At 40.0% G+C, this 19,069-nt stretch overlaps 1 protein-coding gene across 5 annotated transcripts in view; it reads right to left on the reverse strand.

Annotated features, from left to right (window-relative positions):
• The window catches only part of PLCB4 (phospholipase C beta 4), a 985,968-nt gene that overhangs the window by 821,191 nt on the left and 145,708 nt on the right, over window positions 1–19,069 (reverse strand). For 2 of the 5 annotated variants that reach the window (XM_069234141.1, XM_069234143.1), the window contains one exon: window positions 14,584–14,710. The exons of the other annotated variants lie outside the window; for them this stretch is intronic. The gene's annotated coding sequence lies outside the window, so the exon portion shown is untranslated. The remainder of the gene's footprint in view (window positions 1–14,583; window positions 14,711–19,069) is intronic. 5 annotated transcript variants of the gene reach the window in all.

A 19,069-nucleotide genomic window follows, 5' to 3' on the forward strand; every position in this document is an offset into this window, starting at 1 on the left:
CACAGGAAGTGCTGAAATTATGGGTGGGGTCACCCCTGTGTACTTTTATGCAATTGGCTCTGGAGTGTCCAGGACTTTCCTCCACCCACAGGCTGGCACTGGGCATAAAAATGGCACCCTCTTCAGAATGCTCCTGGACCCATGAAGATCAGGATAAGGACTGTCTTGCTGTCTGAAACCTGAATGAAGATTATACCTGGTTGCCTTGAACCCAGGCTCCAGAAGTGACTCCAAATGACAGTTGGCTTACGCCCTGTTTGAGCTACAGAGACACAACAAGCTCACAGAGGTCCTTTTCCTGAAACTGTCCAGCTGACCAATACCTACTGGACCTGCCTACGGGAATTGCCCTGAACCCTGCTATTGGATTTTATTGGAGTGAGTCCTACCTCCCACGTGGTGCCCCCAAGCTCCTGGACCCTTGACTGAAGGTAGAGTGTATTCCTCCTGTCTCCAAACTGCAAGAAGGTGGCCTTAGAAACTTTATGCCACTTTTCTCCCTGCTACAGTGATATTAACAATGATGTCATAGAAGTGAGTGATGTAATATCTGTGGTAATTAGCAGTGCATGGCAAGGGCACAAGTTACAGTTACCTTAGGGTACGAGTTACAGTTGCTTGAAATCACACTAACTATAACAGCTGAATTTCTATGGTTTTGTGCATGTAAAATCTGAACGTAACTGAATGTAATGTCCTTGTATCTTTGCTTTTTTTTAGTGAATTTCAATTTTTTTAAAATTCTATTTACTCATTATAATGTCCCTCCCTGTAATCTATGTTTTTTCCGTGAATTTCTAGGGTTGGTTTAAAGTTAAGTAAGATACCAATAGCAGTGCACATTAAGAGGGGGTTGGATGAAGGGTCTGACCGGCATTGTGCTGCCCCCCCACAGCTTGCTGCTCCTGTACCCCTCCTCCTTGCTATCAATTGTCCAAGTCCATGTCCCTCCTCCCTAATGACAGCCCTCTCTTGGCTGTTGTTCTTTTACTGCCTTTCCTGTCTGCCCTGAACAGTTAGCTTGCTGCCCTATCCACCTCCTCCCTACCCTATGTTATCCGAGTCCATGTGCCAGACACCTCCATCCTGCTCTGCATGGTTCAATGTGCTGCCACTGCTCACCATTTAGCTTGGTGTTCATTGCCCAGTTCTATGCCATATCATTGCACTCCTTCTTAGTCTTTGTGATTAGCTTGCTGTCCATACCCTCCTACCCCCTGCCTTCAGATATCTTTTTGCATGTCCCTGCTACCTCCCTTTTGCCCATTGACCTGCCACTGCCCGTCCTATCTACTCTCAGTGTTCTGTTGAGCTGCTACTGCCGCTCCCTCCTGTTCAACATGGTCAGATGACTACCACTTGTCTCTGCCACCTCTACCCTGCCTGTTCGAGTTCCATGCCTCTTTCCTCCTCCCTCCTGTCCTCCATGGTTCATTTTACTGCCACTTCCTTCTGTCCTTTAGGATCTGTTGTGCTGCACCTGCTCCGCCTGCCTGCCCTGTGTGGTCTGTTGTAAAGCCCCTTCCCCTGCCCTCTGTTCTCCATGGTTCTTTCTGCATGCCTCTGTCCCTCCCTCTTGCCCACCATGATTGCTGTGCTGCCATTACCCCTCCAGCTTGCCATGCATGGTCTTTTGTGCTGCCACAGCCACTTCCACCTGCCATGTGTGGTCAGCTTTCTGCCCCTGACCCCCTTCCACCTTCCCTTCATTGTCTATGTGCCATTATAATCTCACTGTTGCCCCATGGTGTGGTGTGCTTCCAGTGCCCATCCCAACTGCCCTCCATGGTCAGGGTGCTGTTCCTGCCATGCTCCCTTGCCCTATCCCCTCCTTCCTACCTTGTCTGGTCTGTTGTTGTGCCCTTACCCCTTCCCTCCTGCCATTTAGGGTCCGTTATGCTGCAAATGTTCCTCCTGTCTGTCCGGTATGGTCAGCTTGCTGCCTTTGCCTCTTTCCCCTCTGCCCTCTGTGGTCCATGTGCATGGCCATGTCCCCTACGTATTGCTTTCCATAGTCTGTTATCCTTCCATCCCGCTTGCCCTGTGTGGTGTATTGTGCTATTGCAACCCCTGACGCCAACCCTGTATGGTCAGTTTGGTGCCCCCGCCCATCTCCCTCCTGCCCTCTTTATCTGAGTCCATGTCCTTATGCCATTCCTCCTGCCCTCCATGATCCATTTCACCATACTTGCCAATGTTTTGAACATGGTAAGAGGGAGATTTTGAAAAAACAAACTGGGGAATTACTTTTCCCTTTTGACTTACACTGAAAAAGAGGAGATTTTAGACAGGAGACAGACAAAATAAAGATCATTTGGGCTTAAAAACATGGTGAGTTTCCTGTCTGAATTGGGTCTGTTGGCATGTATGTTTGTACAGCCACTGCTTCTTCCTTCTCTCCTCAATGATCTTTTATATTGTCACCGCCTCTCTTCCCTGTCCTGCATAGTTGGTGTGTTGCCCCTCCCCTGGCCCCCTCTCTCACCCTCCATTGGCCACTGTGCTGCCACTGCCCCTCCCTCCTGCCCAGCTTGGTGAATATGTTGCCTCTGCACCCTCCTCCTTGCCCTCAATAATCTGAGTTCATGCCCCTGACCTCCGCCTTCCTGCAGTATTCTAATGAACAACTAGATTGCTAACATTCTATATTTACTACAAAAGAGTGGCACACCTGACATCATCTTGATGTAATCAAAACTGTAATACCTAAAGCATTTCCTTTTGAAATTATAAAAATGAGAGGGTCTTATTCACATAGAAATTATGGTTAGTGCTCTAAAAACTAAAATGAGGACATATTGTCTGAGTTCTCAAATAGCAACAAGGCATGCTCATCGATGAGGGGTGCCCTGGTCAGAAGTGATGTTAGGGAGGAGAGAGGGTCCTGGCTAACACCACAAGCAGGTTTTACTAAGTGCTCAACATGCAAAGCATGCAGAAATGGGGGGAATACCACAAAAACTGAGACATTTGGTAGGGTAACACATAAGATTAGAGGTCACTACATTTGTAAGAGTGAATCTGTAGTGCACATACTGAGATGCCCTTGTCCCAAACTTTATGTAGGCAGTACTACCTTGCCAGTACATAAGAGGATACTGCAACATCTACGAGCAATAAGGAATTTGGACACCAGGTATCCTATAGCGAGAAATTTTCATGCTGAACACAAAGGCAATCAGCACGAGTTAACATAATAGTGTGATTGATGGGGTACTTAAAGATTTGAAAGGAGGAAACAGAGGCAAATGGCTCAGAATCATGGAATAAAAATATATCATTGCCTATAATAGTGAAGAGCAGGGTGGGCTGAATTGTGATGAGGAGATGCCAGTGCATGTATGAGGGGTAATGATAAATTCACAAAGAATGTGTAAAGCGAGGGGAATGTGTGACCACAAAATAAGCTAACATGTGCTTTATTTTGATTATTCACAGATTGTGTCCCCGTGGGATTTCTAAAGGAGTGAGACAGAAGAGATATTATATCTTTCTGGGTATTTGAATCAAACCTTGCTGGAATTAAGGTCATGTTGATGTTAACCTCAAATGAGGGGAAGGCTTAATCCTGTAGTTTCAGGGGACTGTCATATATTATTTTACTACATTTTTATGTTCAAGTGTGTATTTGTGCTATGTTTAAATATGAGCACTAGGTGCACCGAAAGAGATGTCCTAATAGCCCACTTGGGCTATGTTGTATATATTGGGGAAGAGAGGAATTACTTTTCCTAAAGTACTCTTGTTGGGAATGCCCACTTGGGCTTGATTGTGATTTGAAACAGCCAATTTTGTGATGTTAACTAGCAGTATGGAGATGCAGTGTAATCTATCAGGATCATTATGTGGCTGGCAGTGAGGACTCGAACTACACAGGTAGTAATATGTTTTTGCCCATGGGGATGCTTGAGTTAATTCTATTGGTGAAAGCAAATGGAAATTGTTGAATTTTATTTTATTTTAATTACATTTTATTTATTTTTCGGATGCACAGACACATAAGTACTTGTGTCACTGAGAACTATAGTCTATTTTCCATGCTTGTAAGAAACCTGTCCCATGTGACTATTTACGTTGCCTTTGTAAAAGAGAAATGGTAATTGACAAAGGCAGCTAGGTCTGCTGAAACGCGGAGTACACTTTTGTTGCAACAAAAAGCTTTGTGAATGCCTCGAGTGACTGCTGTCCTTTGAATTGAGAAGGAGCATGTGTGAGTGTGTGTGTGTGTGTGTGTGTGTGTGTGTGTATATATATATATATATATATAAATATATTGGGAGTTTTGCAATCCTTGTGAAGCTTATTGAGCCCAGCATTAAAGCATTTGAAAATGTACACCTTTTGAGTGCGTTTTTTCCTTTTGCAAAACTAAGGAAACCGTCTTTATATATATATATATATATATATATATATATATATATATGTGCATTTTTCCCTACATGTAAACGTCATCGTTTTTAACTCTGCAGATCAATTAGAAGGTGCTATCAAGTATATTGGTCCTAAGATAGCTGCCAGCACTCCCTGGTTGAAGTGCTGGCAGCTAATCCGATCTCACCATGAGATTGGTGCTTAGGCTCCACCCAGATAACTATATTTCTTTTTCTTTAATATCTCAAAACCTACTGAACAGATTTACACCAAATTAAAAAAGAGCGCTTTGTGAACCTTTCTGCCAAATTTGGTGTAATACGTCTCCGTGGTTTGGGCTGTAGTTGTGTTCAATCCCTAAAGGAAATTGCATGGGTGAAAAAGTGTTTTGCCCCCTCACATTTTCTCATCCCCTGCTTGATAAATCACCCCAAAGCTTTCAGGACAGCAGCAGAAGTGAGCGATAAAAAAGTTTTCAAAATGTTGTGAAGATTTGTCAAAGGTCACCAAAGTTATTGGCAAAACAAAAAAACGCTTTTCCTATGGAAATTAGGTCCTAACTATAACCTCCTACTGGCAACCACAAGTAGGTGAATACATATATATGTATATATACATATCTATCTATCCTTCACAGACAACCTAGCTCTATGGCGTGGGATGCACTATAGGAGGCCTTTAAGGCATATGACTCAGACCCTGAGACAGAAAGTTGAGCACCGTACCTGTTTCAACTCAGCTTTTGATGTGCTCCACCGTTGCTTCATGGCCTCCATCTTCAAGACTATCCACTTATCTGTTTCATTGCAACTGCCTCTAAGTATCTCTATTGTTATATGAAAAAAACACTGCTTCAGGTGACAAGTTTGTTAAAGTTATTGTGGGGAGGTAATGTTAGGGGTTATGATATTGATTACTGTTGTTGAATGTATTGTGCCCTATTTACGCATACTGTATTCTATTAACAGACAAGAATGACAAATGCATAGAATGTACCAAACTAAGAAACCCTAATAAAATTTGTGTTTAAAAAGCAAACAGTTAGGTTCTGAATTTACTCGTGCAAAACCATAGAAATTCAGCAGTTATTTCAAGTAACTATAACTCGCACCCTAAGATAACTATAATTTGCGTCCTTGCCATGCACAGTTTTCTGATTAATAATGGTATTGCAAATGTTGCAGTGTTAGTATCAAAGATGCCATAGAAGATGTCATCAATGATATAGAATGTGGAGTAATTAGCTGTGCATGGCGAAGGCATGAGTTATAATTACCTTAGGGTGCGAGTTATAGTTACTTCAAATAACTCTAACTATAACTTCTGAATTTCTGAGGTTTTGTATGAGTAAATTCAGAACCTAACTATAACGTCCCTGAAACCTTTGTTTTTTTCAGTGAATTTCTACGTACGAAAAGTAATTGAAATGACTATAAGTTAACCCAACCACAGCAGCGCACGAACTTCGACTGTGTGCGGCGGGGTTGGCTCCATGTTTGGCCTGTGGGCAGGCCCTGCAGCCAAGCCCTTATAGCCACTCAATCCTGCGGTGTGCACGGCCTTTGGCAGTGCGCTACAGGAGTTTGCCACAGGGCCTGTCTCTGTCAGTGAATCTGTGAGTGGGTGCGTGAGTTTCTGAGTGGGTCCGAAAGTGAGTGTGTAAGTCTATGAGTGGGTCTGAGTGGGTGCATGATTGCCTGAGCGGGTATGTGGGTGGGCATCTGAATCCTTGCACGCATTCGTGAAAATTCATGAAAATTCAAGATTTATTTGTGGCCAGAGATATACAAATTTGGAATTTCATTAATTTCTTGTGAACTACTGAATGGATTTACACCCAATTACCAACATTCTAATATGCTTACCGACAGCTAGCTTTTTGCCACATTTGGTGTAATTCTGTCCAGTGGTTCGGGCTATTGTCATGTCTAAATGTCCTATGGTATGGAAACTAACATGGTAAACACAACTTTATGGACCCTCCTTTTGTCTCGGCCCTCAATTGATGAATCACCCCAAACCTTTCCATGCACAACAAAAATCACTGGCACACGTTTTTTTTATTTTGTGAAGATTTGTCATACGGTGCCATGGAAACTTGGTCCTAACTATAACTACCAACTTGCAACTGCCAGTAGGTTCTATCTATCTATCTATCTATCTATCTATCTATCTTTTACCTTGTGGCTATTGTCACTGGGTAGTTATAGTCAGGACCTAGTTTCTATATAAAAAGCGTTTTATTAATTGCCTATATCTTTGGCGCCGTTTGACGAATCTTCATGAAAAAAAATTCAAAAATTGACAGTCACAGCAGCGGCTGTCTATGATATATATCAACTAAGAACAGGATATTTACAATAACCTTACAATTTTTACAGGCTGATGGCCCAACGATTCTCCTGCCTTTCCTGTCTTTTAAACCTAAGTAGAGGAATCTTCTTGTTGCGGAATCGCTAATACTGCCAGATGATGGTATATACCTTAGTATTGAGACCATGAGGCAGTAGCTTTGGTGACGTTCCCAGTGCTTTTAAGACTTGAAAAGGATGTGCAGAAATTCTGTGAAACACTTATTTTTTCGTATCAAAACAAGTCTTGCATGACCAAACCACACATAAAATCGTTTTATTCGATAAGGAAGCAGTGAAAAACATTTCTAGTAATCTAGAATATCTGAGTATTGATATTTCTGGATCACCTGTATCATTTCCCTTTATCTTTAAATTTCGAAGACGATGTGCTTTAGATTCTAGGGCTTAACTGAAAAAATACATGCATGCAAAGGTCTTCAACCTTGCATAGGAGAAGATTTCCGACTTCTGGATTTCAATACCTTTTTTCTGCTTATGTCTGGAAACAATTGACAGTCGCAGCTTTCACAGTGGAAACCCTTTGTGAATTCTGTTTTCTCATGCAAAATTGTACATGCTTATATTTTTTAGAAAACCGATAGATCAAGGGCAAATGCACTTACTTACTGAATCTCTCCATAGGGGAAATATTTTTCCCTAGGGCAAAACACCCCTTCCTTCATCCCATCAATTTTGGCAGTGTTCCATTCACACCTTGGAAATTAATTTACTGCTTTCTTTAATTTAAGACTCCGACATTTTCCGGGTAGTAAGGGGTCATAAATGAATTTGTGAACACCCACAAAACCTGATAGTTTGGGGGTATTTGAAAATTCACAGGGTACTCCCATACAGATATATCCACTTCCAACCCGGGTTCATAGGTTACTCAAATGGAACCATTGCATGAGTGAGTCCTTTTGTATGTATACTTACCTTCCTGAGTTAGAGAAGTGTTTCTGCACTTACGAATCAGGCTATTTACATGTATAAATTAGACATACATACATATTTACCTTTGGAAATCAGATTCAATATTTGCTACACCCAGACATGCAAAGATGAAGGTGCAGTTTGACAGGATCCTTTAAGAACGATATAGTATTGAGAAAAGGTAGGCTTAAAAGTGAAGTCCGTCACAACTAATCACGGGCATGTCATAACTGGCCTAATTACATTGTTAAAAACGCTCCAGCAGAGGCATTAGCCATTTCCCCACAAAAACGTGTGCCAATTGTTTTTTTCCAACAACTCCAATCGAAGCAACCCAAAATGAGCTTTGTTCCCATATGAATGGGGCTCCACATAAATCCATACTATTACATTATGTACCAGCTTTCTCTCAACATTATCTCTATAAGGTTCACATGCAATTGGAAAGGCCTTGTCCGTAAGCTCTGCAAGCAGGACTCTAGGCACATTGATACGTTTTTGATTTTGCTTCATCAATCTAAGACTGAGGTCCTCATTACAAGTGTGGTGGTCTTAAGACGCCACACTCGCGGAGGCGATCTTACTGCCGCGGACCTGGCGGTAAAGATCATTGTATTACGAGTCTGGTAGTTTGGCCAAAGCCAAACTGCCACAACGTCTTCAGAACTGCCAGGGCGGTCGGACCGCTGGGCCGGAGGTGAGCACCTCCGGCCCGGCGGCAGCCCTAAAATCACTGGCGGTATTACGACTCAGCAAACCGCCAGGCTTTTTGCTGCAGTCACCCTGCCACAAAAAGCCTGGCGGTAACGCACCTGGCGACAGGAATCCCCATTCCTGTCACCGGCACATGCACCCTCACACATCCACACACCTGCAAACACCCCCCCTGCACGTCTTCACACCTGCAAACACCCCCTGCCCATCCACACACGTGCAGACACCCCCACCCATCCACACACTTGCAGATATGCACCCCCAACCGCACGCATACATCCAGACACCCCCACTCGCTCGCAAACAGACATGTACCCCTACTCAACACTCTCCCTGACATACACCCCCCCTCAATCACAGGCACCCATACAAAAACCCCTATTCGCATGCATCCCAATGCACATACCTACTCACTCGCACCCGACACCCCCCTCCTATCCGTATCCATTCAGAAACACACCCTCCAAAGCACACATACAAACACACATGCACACGGACATCCACCCCCATACCCCCTCCGCATACAAACACACATGCACACACCACACACATGCACACAACACCTGCCATCCTCTCCTCCCCCCCTTTTGGATGGTACACCTACCTGTCTCAGCGATGTGGTCATCCGGGAGGGGATGGGGTCTCGGCATTTTCCACTGGCAGCAGTGCACCGCCGTTCAGGAAACCACTGCGCCGTATTACGTATTGTAATATGGTGGGCGGAGTCTTGTTGGCGTGCCGGTGCTGGCTGTGGACCGACAACACTGGGGATCTTCTGGTGCCCGCGACTTTGGCGGTCTGCTGAAAAGACCGCCGAAGTCGAAATGAGGACCTGACTGCCGTATTTGGAGTTTAGAAGCATTGGAAATTGTCCAGTTTCTGGAGACAATTCTAAATATAAAGTAGAATCCACCAGATTAATTTTCTCTTCCATGGTGGTGAAGGATTATTCCTTTCCTCCAAACTCCAAATGAGGTCTTATGTTCTTTTAGGTAAGGTGATAGTACTTGTCGGGCCAGGTGAAATGTTCATTAAGCTGGCATAATCTTATGCCTTTTTGGGTACTCTGTGCTTGTTACTGGAAATTCCTGAAATTACGTCAGCACACCATCTCTGTCAGCAGATGCTTGGGGCACCATTGCAGGTAGTATCTTAAGACATGAGAATGTGGGCAGTAGGCTGTATGTTTATGGGAATCCTGAGTTAGAAGTGTGAAGGGCCTTTTTCACAAGTGGTTTGATGGTCATGCGGAAGGCATATGTACTTTTTACAGGCTTACATAGGAATTGAAAGACAGCTAGCATAGCTTATTCAATGCTCCGTGGGTGGAACTGTGTGGATAAAAACAAGGCTTGTTGCTTTGTTCTGAATGGTCTGCTGATGACAATGCTAGAGACTGGCAAAACTATAATTAGTTAGCATGGTCATGTTGCAACCAAATGACTTGTCTCATTATGGAGCTTTTAGATGAAAAGGCAGGAATGGTGTGAGATTTCGCAGAAGACAGAAGTGATAGTTTATATAAGCCTAAGAAAGAAAGGGGCACATTTAAGAAAAGTGGCACTGCATCCAGTGCAGCATCACTTTACTTGCACCCCTTAGAGTCCCCTACAGCCACCATTTGTGCACTGTATTTTAAATACGGCGCACCATGGCGCATGGTAGGGGGCAATAGCGTCAGAATTTTTTACGCTATTGATGTACTGTTCAGGGTTGGCGCTAACCCTGAACAGTACATAGGGGCCCATTATAAATAATGGTGTGCCTCCTTTTAACACCTGTTTTTAGCAAGCATTAAACATGCCAAACAAATGATGCAACGAAATCTTTTAGATTTCTTTGTGCCATTTTTTCAAACCCCATAACGGGGGAACGCCCCCATTACATACATTATGCCTGGCACAGGCATATTGTTGCGCAAGGGGTCACAAAGTGGCACAACACATACATTGCACCACTTTGTAAATCTGGCACAGCATTTTTGCCATAATATCACTACATTAGCGTCTAACAATGGCGGTATTATGGCGCAAGGGGCTCTTAAATCTGCCCCAAAATGTGTTACCTAACCAGAATCCAAGATTTCGGGTGACTAAGTGCATAATGAGACAGTGACAGTCTGTAAAGATAGCAAATCAGCTAGCTTGTTGAGATGAAGATGCTTTTGTCTACTAAGGGCATGGTGTCTTTTAATCTTGAATCACTTTAAGGAATCCAGTGACTGATAAAAAAAATTATACATTTTCATTAACAACATCTGGTTCCTTTAAGATCTTGGTGCATACTGTGTGGTGTAGATCAACAGTGCATATTTGAAACCCTATTCTCAAAGTATTCAGTGAGCTATACATGAATATCCAGACCTGATTCATGGGCATTTTCTAGAAGTAATTTCCAGGAGTAGGACTTTCTTATTCACAGAAACTGTAAGATTGCATGTTTTAATTTTGGAGGTTCATGAGCAAATCTACTCACACAAAATGTTTTTTGGATTGAGTACCTGCTGTTCAAGCTGTAATTCTTGTTCTCAACTCACAACCTCAGATAGGTGTTATAGAGTGAAGGTAGCAGAAATGTGTACAGTTTGCAGCTCACAAACAAACCTTAAAGCCCACCAATTCGCTGAAAGATAGTGAAGTTATTCACAAAGGTAAGGTACACTTGTGAGTAATTTATACGTGTTAATTGACTCTTACAATTTTGAGTAAATTTACTACTCTTTGCTATTCAGTAAAATCAAACTGTATAGTTACTCAAAAGTGTAGACTTACTCATCTCCACCCCTGAAAAAACCTAAGTTACAAGTGTTAGTTACTACTAAAACAATGGTAGTAAATCTAGGACCACACATGGCCAACCTCTGGTAGTGTAAGCCACTCCTAGAAAAAACGAAGGTGTAAGAAACTTAAAATAAAATCCAAACAGATTACTGTTAAATTGAGCTTTTAGAATAGTTCAAAAAATAAATAGATATAATTTGTTAAAAATAATTTATAAAAATACTACATTTTTAATTCACAAAATCTTTTTTGTACTGAAAAATGAATGTAACAAAAATGTATAAAAATATAATTAAATTATTTTTAATAAATTCTACACATCACTTTTAATAAATACTTTTTAATTTTTCTCTAATATCTACAATGAGAGGATCCCCAGCCCGAATGTGGGGTCTAGAAATGGTAAACTGCAGGAAAATGTCAAAAGTTTACTGAGCACGAAAGTGATATTTAAAATATTTTATGGTAACTATTGATGTAAATTAATTTTGTGAATTTATTTTTAAAAATAGGCAAATAAAAATGCTACTGTGTTATTAACTTACTTTTGAATTTAATGTTTAATTAATGTAAACACAATAAGTTAAAATTTAAATTATGTTCCTGAAGTTTAAATTAAAAATACCCACCTAAATTATGTAAAAAAATAAATTATTTAATGATGATAAAAGTAATATATAGAATTTATTACATTTAAATATTTGAATGTTTAAATGCAAAATGTTATTACAATATTTTATAGTTACATTAAAAATAAGTCCTTTCTTTATAGATTATTTCAACATTAAATTATATTTATTTATATTGTTAACTACATTAAATAATTGAATTTATTTTACCATTATTTCATTTGGGATTTTACTTTAAGTCCATTATTCTTCCATGGGAAGGGGGCAATACCATGTGTTGGCCATGTGTGGTGTTATATTTACTCCAGCTATGATGTGGTGTAGATTACTTCTGTTGTGGGTCCCTTTTTGGCTGTAGTAATTTGGAAGTGCATTTGTGACTAGATATGGGTTTATTCCGTTGGGGTTGAGATGACATCATTCACTAAACACCCTCCATGATCATTTAAAAACCCCTCTCTGACCCTCACTGACACTCCCTAAAGCCTCGTTACTCCTCCCCTATCTCTCCCCTTTATTTGTAACTCTTCCCCATTTTCGGCCATTCCACTGTGTCCATCCAATATTGGCTACTAATATATATATAACTCAGTTTGCAGAGACTTTGCAGTCGATATCAATGACGCCACAGGTATATGCAAGGCAAAAGGGTAAACTTTTTATCTAGATTTCTAAATAGCATGTAATAGTAGGTTAGTAGTATGTTTCAAACCATACTACAAAATGCAGTTTGTGGAAAGTCACTAGAATTTTAGTGATTGCATCAAGCACTAACAATGTATATAAAGGATTTCCCAACACGCTATATTCTCCACACTTAAAGAAGCAATAACCTAAAAAGAGGGGATTTTATATCTGAAAAGTTTAAACACCATGAGGCTTATTTACAAGCAGCCTTCCCCACTAGTGCGTCATTTTTTGTGGCGCACCGGCAGCACAGGCTGCTGACCTATATCTACAAGGCCATGCAAAGCCACTTTGAGTGGATTTTCATGACCTTGTAGATATGTAGTAAGGCAACACTGCGAAAGTCACTGTGTTGCCCTACTTTGAGTCAGGGAGGCATTTCCAAGAGTGCTGATCATTTCCAGATTTAAAAGGTTTTGTAAAACTGTTAATGTGTGAAAAGCCTACGCCACCCCAGGGGTGGCGTAAGGGTGATGCAACAGTGAGCAATATCTTTATTTCTCCCCGTTTTTTCCTCTTACTATATGTGCTGCATTTTTCAGCACACATAGAAAAAGGGAAAACGCCTCTTGTGATTGTTTTGTGCAGGAAGGAGTCCCTTCCTGAACAAAAACAATAATCCCTGCAATGCAGGCACCCCTGCACCATGGTGCAAGAGTGCCTGCGTTTGCGCAGGGCAGTAATTTGTGCACCAGCACCGGGGAAAAGGACAGGAACGCACCATATCTTCAAGATATGGCTCTATATGAGAAGCAAATGCACATGCAGGCACACAAGCATGCATACATTTAAGCAAAAAACATATTTTATAAAAGATATCACCCATCACGTGCTAAAAGTATCAAACTGAATCAAAAACGCTGTTAACAAAACCCCCACGTCTACCCCGTTTAAAATATGGAGAGAGGTAATCATTAACGAAAGCTATTCAGCTGCATAAGCTTGTTTTCCTTTTCTTCTTTCTTGTACGAAATCCTCTGGCTACTAGGTGGGAACAGGTTCTCGCACAGGTTTTTAGTCAAACATCAAAAATAACTGATTATGGATTGTGTTCATTAACTGAACAGAAAGACGCCGACGCGTTTCTTCTCTATGCCATTACAAATCGATTGAAGGTGTTTATCGACAATCGTTGTAAACATTTCCTTATCACTGCGGAATGCAAATAAGTACAGAAACTGGGAAGACAAGGTGAAAAGCTTGTTCTAGCAAGGTAGTGCCACGTATCGGATTTAAAAGTGAAGAGAAATGACCATCAATAATAAATTATAAATATTAAACAACTGGGAGAAACATGTAGGAAACGGTGCACTTAATGTTACTAACGTCAAGAACGTGTTTAAAGTCCTCTCTTTGCTTGCTTGTGTATACGTGATTAATGCTATTCAATTACTTAGTAAATTATGAGCGTGGATGGGTGCATTAAATGACCTATAAAAGACAAAGGTCCACTTTGTAACTGGCACCATGATAAATGTGGCTCCTGAATGACTAGTACATCCGGCATATTTTCACCACATGAGTTAATGGAAACTTTCAGTTTAAAGAAAACCTTTGCAGCACAAGCTTTCCAAAGGTTATTTGATATATATTAAAAAAAATATTAAGCCTGTTCCAAACTTTTAAATGTGTTCCTTTTAAGTCTAAAGGACGTAGGTACAAAGAAAATATGTTCTATGTCTTGAGTGAATATGTAAAACGATATAAATATAAATATATATGTATGTCAACAAATTAAATGTAAATGTGTCAAGAGAAAGGTGTATGTAAGTGTCAACAACAGATTCCTGCGCACAATGTCTGTCTTCAGCGGGCTCCCAGTGAGAACATATTGGCACAGGAACGAACAAATAGGCGAAACAGGTTTTTCAAGTGAAGAAAATCGCTTCAGTTAGTAAATACGTCACTTAAAGTATAAACTTCTTTCAGGTGAACCAGATTTACGTCTAAGTTGCATAATAGTGCACGAATCATAACGAAAGGCCTTCAAGATCGAATTAGATGCATAGTTTTTTTTAGCATTAAACGTTAATCAATTCAAACCTCGAATAATAAAGTAAATTTGTATCAAATAACACCAGAGAAGCCAACCGCAATGTATGGTTCCAAGCTTACTGTGAGAAAGGTGTTGTGTCAGAGTAAGGAAGCCAGGACATGTGGTCAACGGTGAATCCAAACACTTCTCCCCAGTGTCTTTATTGCGTGTCCTGTCACATGCGATAAGCACCAGTGATGGTCATATCTGGAATAAAGATCTAATAGAATTGGTTCTGAGAGACAAAGTTAATGTAGTACATAAGCATCAGGAAAATGCTCATACTGTGGTAAGCAAGGAGATTCCCCATTCCAAGGAGGTTGCACAACTGAGCACTAACCCAACCTGGCTTACCCCTTTATTGAAAACAAAATAACAGAAAAGTAAAATCACAGCATGAAGAATGCCATGCGATTGCAGGTAACACAGAACCGTGATTAACCAATAACATAATTAATAAATCGATGAGAAAATGTATGAAAGAGCAGGATGTGAAATCTCTTAGGAAGAGGGGATCTCTTCGCTTACCTCAGTATTTGCATGTTCCAAAAGCAGTAAAGTAACTGTCTGATATTTCAAACCCAACCAGGACCCGAGTGCTTATCACGCATTCCATAGAACGTGATTTATTTATTTAAACTCAGCTGCAGTCTATCTACAAAGTTTTAAAAGTTCTTGCAGTCTGGATTAATAAATGGTTCAAAAGTGTTCTAAAATCGTGTTGCTCACCAAGAAACTATGAGGAGTATGCACCACAGCCTAGCTCTTGACAACACTCTTTCTCCGTGCTTACCAATATGATGGCTATTTTACATGTTTCCCATACCTTACTGCTTATCATAAAAGAAACTAGTATGAGATCAAAACGTTACAAGTTCAATCAATTTTGATGTACTTTTGAAAATTCTAGTTTTCTATACATGTCAGTATACGCACCATCCAAAATATGACTGTCTAGATTTCTTCACTGATTTGGCTCTCATTGCATAATATTTTGGCATCAACTTCTTTCAGGACCTCAACCTGCTGTGGTTAACAGTTCTGGCAAACATTTTGAGAGTGTGATTTAGTTTGCAATGACAGATATTCTCTGTTTAACCACCTTGATGAGAAATATATAATGCTCATCTATTTGCTCAGTGGACTACAACAGACAATGAATGTAACAGCCTCTGCTTAAGCATCTGTTCACAGATCATTACCCTCAGTGAACCACTCAGACATTTCCTCTTCTACGACTCAATGAAATTAGCAATATTGAGTTGGGTATTAACATCCGTATTCATAACCAAGAAGCCACTTTTGCTCTTCAAGTAGACTGTTATGATTTACATTATATTTATACTGTTCCTAATGCAGAATGTCTCAGGTCACTTCAGCAGGTAAGGAATGTATGTTTACTACCATTCTCCTCCATAACTATTTTTAGGGGATAGTCCAGATTAGCAGTGCCAGAAATGTAGGATTAAAAAAAACATGGTAAAACAAAATGGACTTGCCCAATCCCACCAAAATTAAGCAATATTAACCAAATGAATTTTTTTTTATAGCAGGCGCCTCAAGCAAAACCATAGGCGCATGGTAAAAGTAGAAATTCCGGTATCAATTTTCAATTAGACTACAGAATGGAACTGCAAAACGTCATTATTTTGGCTACTTTCACAACATCAATGTCCAGCAACAAATTGTAGCAGTTGTATAGCAAGAGAAATAAAAACTAAGAAACACATAATGCAACCATCAATGGAATGCCTATTTACCAAAGTGTGAGAATGGAGCATTATAGTTTGTGTGACAAGTAGAACATTTGATGAGATTGAGAAAATATGGTGATTTCCAATGAAAAAATAATGTCTACATACATTCAATCTGAGTAATCTGGGGAAAGCTGTGAAAGTTAGAGATGCAAGGTAAATAGTGTACAAAAGGTTGTATGTAACTATATTGAATCCTTCTACCTGGTGGTTCAGCACATCAGAGGCTATATACTGTAGGGCATTACATGCTCTCTAAGGAGATTCTCCAACAACACCCTTTTATTTATTTACACTTAATCATGTTTCCTTATTGCCCCTTAACATTAAACTATTTAATTCACACTGTGGATGTCCAATGATGTAGTGCAGGCTTCTCCAATGAGCATCTCGTGAGCTATTCATAATTCTCCATCCATCTGAAGGTCGCTCTCCTGTGTTCAGCCCAACATACAAAATTAGAAGTTTTTGCTTGGCTAACTTAATATATGTATCTCAATATTGAAAAGAATGTATGTGAGAAAAAAATGTATATATCTTCAAAACTCATAAGCTGGTGTTTTTAGAAAATTTTTGAATATCCAAAATATATTTAAAGCTTATATGTGAGTGATAAATCACCTGGAACTGGGGAGACTAATTAATGATATTACTAGGTGCCAGGGGCATTACAGTCATGGTTGTTATGTATTACTTGTGTAAAGGTATTCCAAATTGGCAATGCTGTTTTACATAACTCCTGGCACCTTGACCGATGCACGGAGAATGTACAGCCACTAATCTAAACTTGTCTGATGCACTGTCACAACACTAATAATGTTAGTAGTTCAGGGTGATTTTCTTTGTCCATAAGTAGTTCTAATTACAGAAAATCTGGAGACCCCTGATGTAGTGTCTCTGATGTAGAAACCCATGATGTAGTGAATCCCAGGTAGTGGGGTGCAATGTAGAAGCCATCTGCATTTGAATGCGCAGGTGATCTGAGAAAAGCAGTTTCCATTTCAAAGAAAAAAGTTTCAAGGTGCGGTCAGAACCATAATACAATAAAATCCAATTAGGTAAACCATGTATGTCTGGCTTGTTAAATGATTAAATTACAAAACATAATACATGATTTGACAAAGACACTATTTAGTTCTACATCCTCCTCTAAAAACTTCAACTATTTTCTTGATTTGCCCTCCTATTGTCTTCGTAAAGCAGAATTTGCAAATATCTCCTTCTCTCCAAAACAAATGTATGTCCCAATACCGACCACAAAAACAGTGTGGTCTAAAATGCTGTTTTCAAATATTGACAGCACTATATCGACCTAAACATATGTATTGAGAAGTTCAAAAATATTATGTGTAAAAACATAACAAGTTCAAAAATACTTATTACAAACATATGTAGTAAACAAATTATAACATTTACACATACATTTGGATGATTTGGTATTCTAACTCCACTCCTACCAGTATTATGGAAATGTCCTTCTAACAGCATTGCTTTAAATACTACTAACATTGGGGAAGTGCATATATTTGAGTAGGACATATTTATTACTCTATATCCAGTATCACAAACATTGGGAGAAGTTATTATATGTGGGGGGTGTAGAGTTTCTCATTACAAATTTCAGCCTACATGTATCTTGAAACATGCAAGCATTTTGATAGGGGGCCCAGAGTTCTCAATTCTGACTCCAATTCTAGTGTTACCAACTTTGGAGAAAGTACACATATTGAGGAGGTCAGAATTAATAGTCACTTTAATAGTCAAACACCAGTCCTACCTTCACCGAAGACATTTCATAAATTTGGGAGGTGGGGAAGATTTACTATTCTAACTGCATTCATATTAACTTTAGGGAAAGTACATATTTTGGGGGGAGATTTACTATTTCAACTATTCAGTCCTACTAAGACAACAAAAAGTGCTACTATTCTAAATCCAGTTATCTATGACTGAGGAAAGTGCATCTTCTTTGGTGGTCAGATCCCCTAATGTAAATCCAGCCCCACAGATATTGGAGAAAGTATTTATATTTTGGGTGTCGAGGTCTTATTTACTGTTATAACTCCAATTGTAAAGTGCATTTATTTCTGTGGGTCAGATTTACAATTCAAACTCCCACAAACATTTTGGAAGGTGCATATATTTGTGAGTATCTGAGTTGCTATTCGGACTCCAGTCCTACAAACATTGGAGACAGTGCATACATTTAGCGTGAAGGACAGATTTATTATTCTACCTACAGTCCTAACATTGGGGAACTTGTATATAATTGGGGATTGGGTAGATTTCCTATTCACATTTACTAAACACTGGGGAAATGTTTCTATTAGAAGGGGTCAAATTTACAATTCTAACTCTATTCTGCATATTTTTTGAAAGGATGCATTTACTATTTTCAAGAATGTATCGCCCAAAATTGAATTAGTGAATATTGTAAGAGGATATGAACTTTTTTCACCACATGACCACATAGTGTAGGGAAACATACGTCAGCCACGTAGGCCGGTAAATAATGCTGGTACACGTTTCTCCCTGTGCACACAAAATTCCCAACACCTTTAGTTGTCTTATTTGACTTCACCCTCTAAACAGTGAAGCATTTTTGCCTCGCTGCTAAACGATCTCTTTTCCCACTAGACTCCCACACATAGAGAGATGCACATTTAAGACCACTGTCGGGCAGCAGAACTCTGGCTGGCATGTATTCTGTAATGAGACATATGGTGGCAACAGCATGCCCACTCTCATTTATCCGTGAAAGTCTTCGTGCATCAAACAGAATGTCTCAATGACAGAATGTCCTCTCGTAAAT

The sequence above is a fragment of the Pleurodeles waltl genome, chromosome 5, assembly GCF_031143425.1.
Source record: "Pleurodeles waltl isolate 20211129_DDA chromosome 5, aPleWal1.hap1.20221129, whole genome shotgun sequence".
Lineage (NCBI taxonomy): Eukaryota > Metazoa > Chordata > Amphibia > Caudata > Salamandridae > Pleurodeles > Pleurodeles waltl.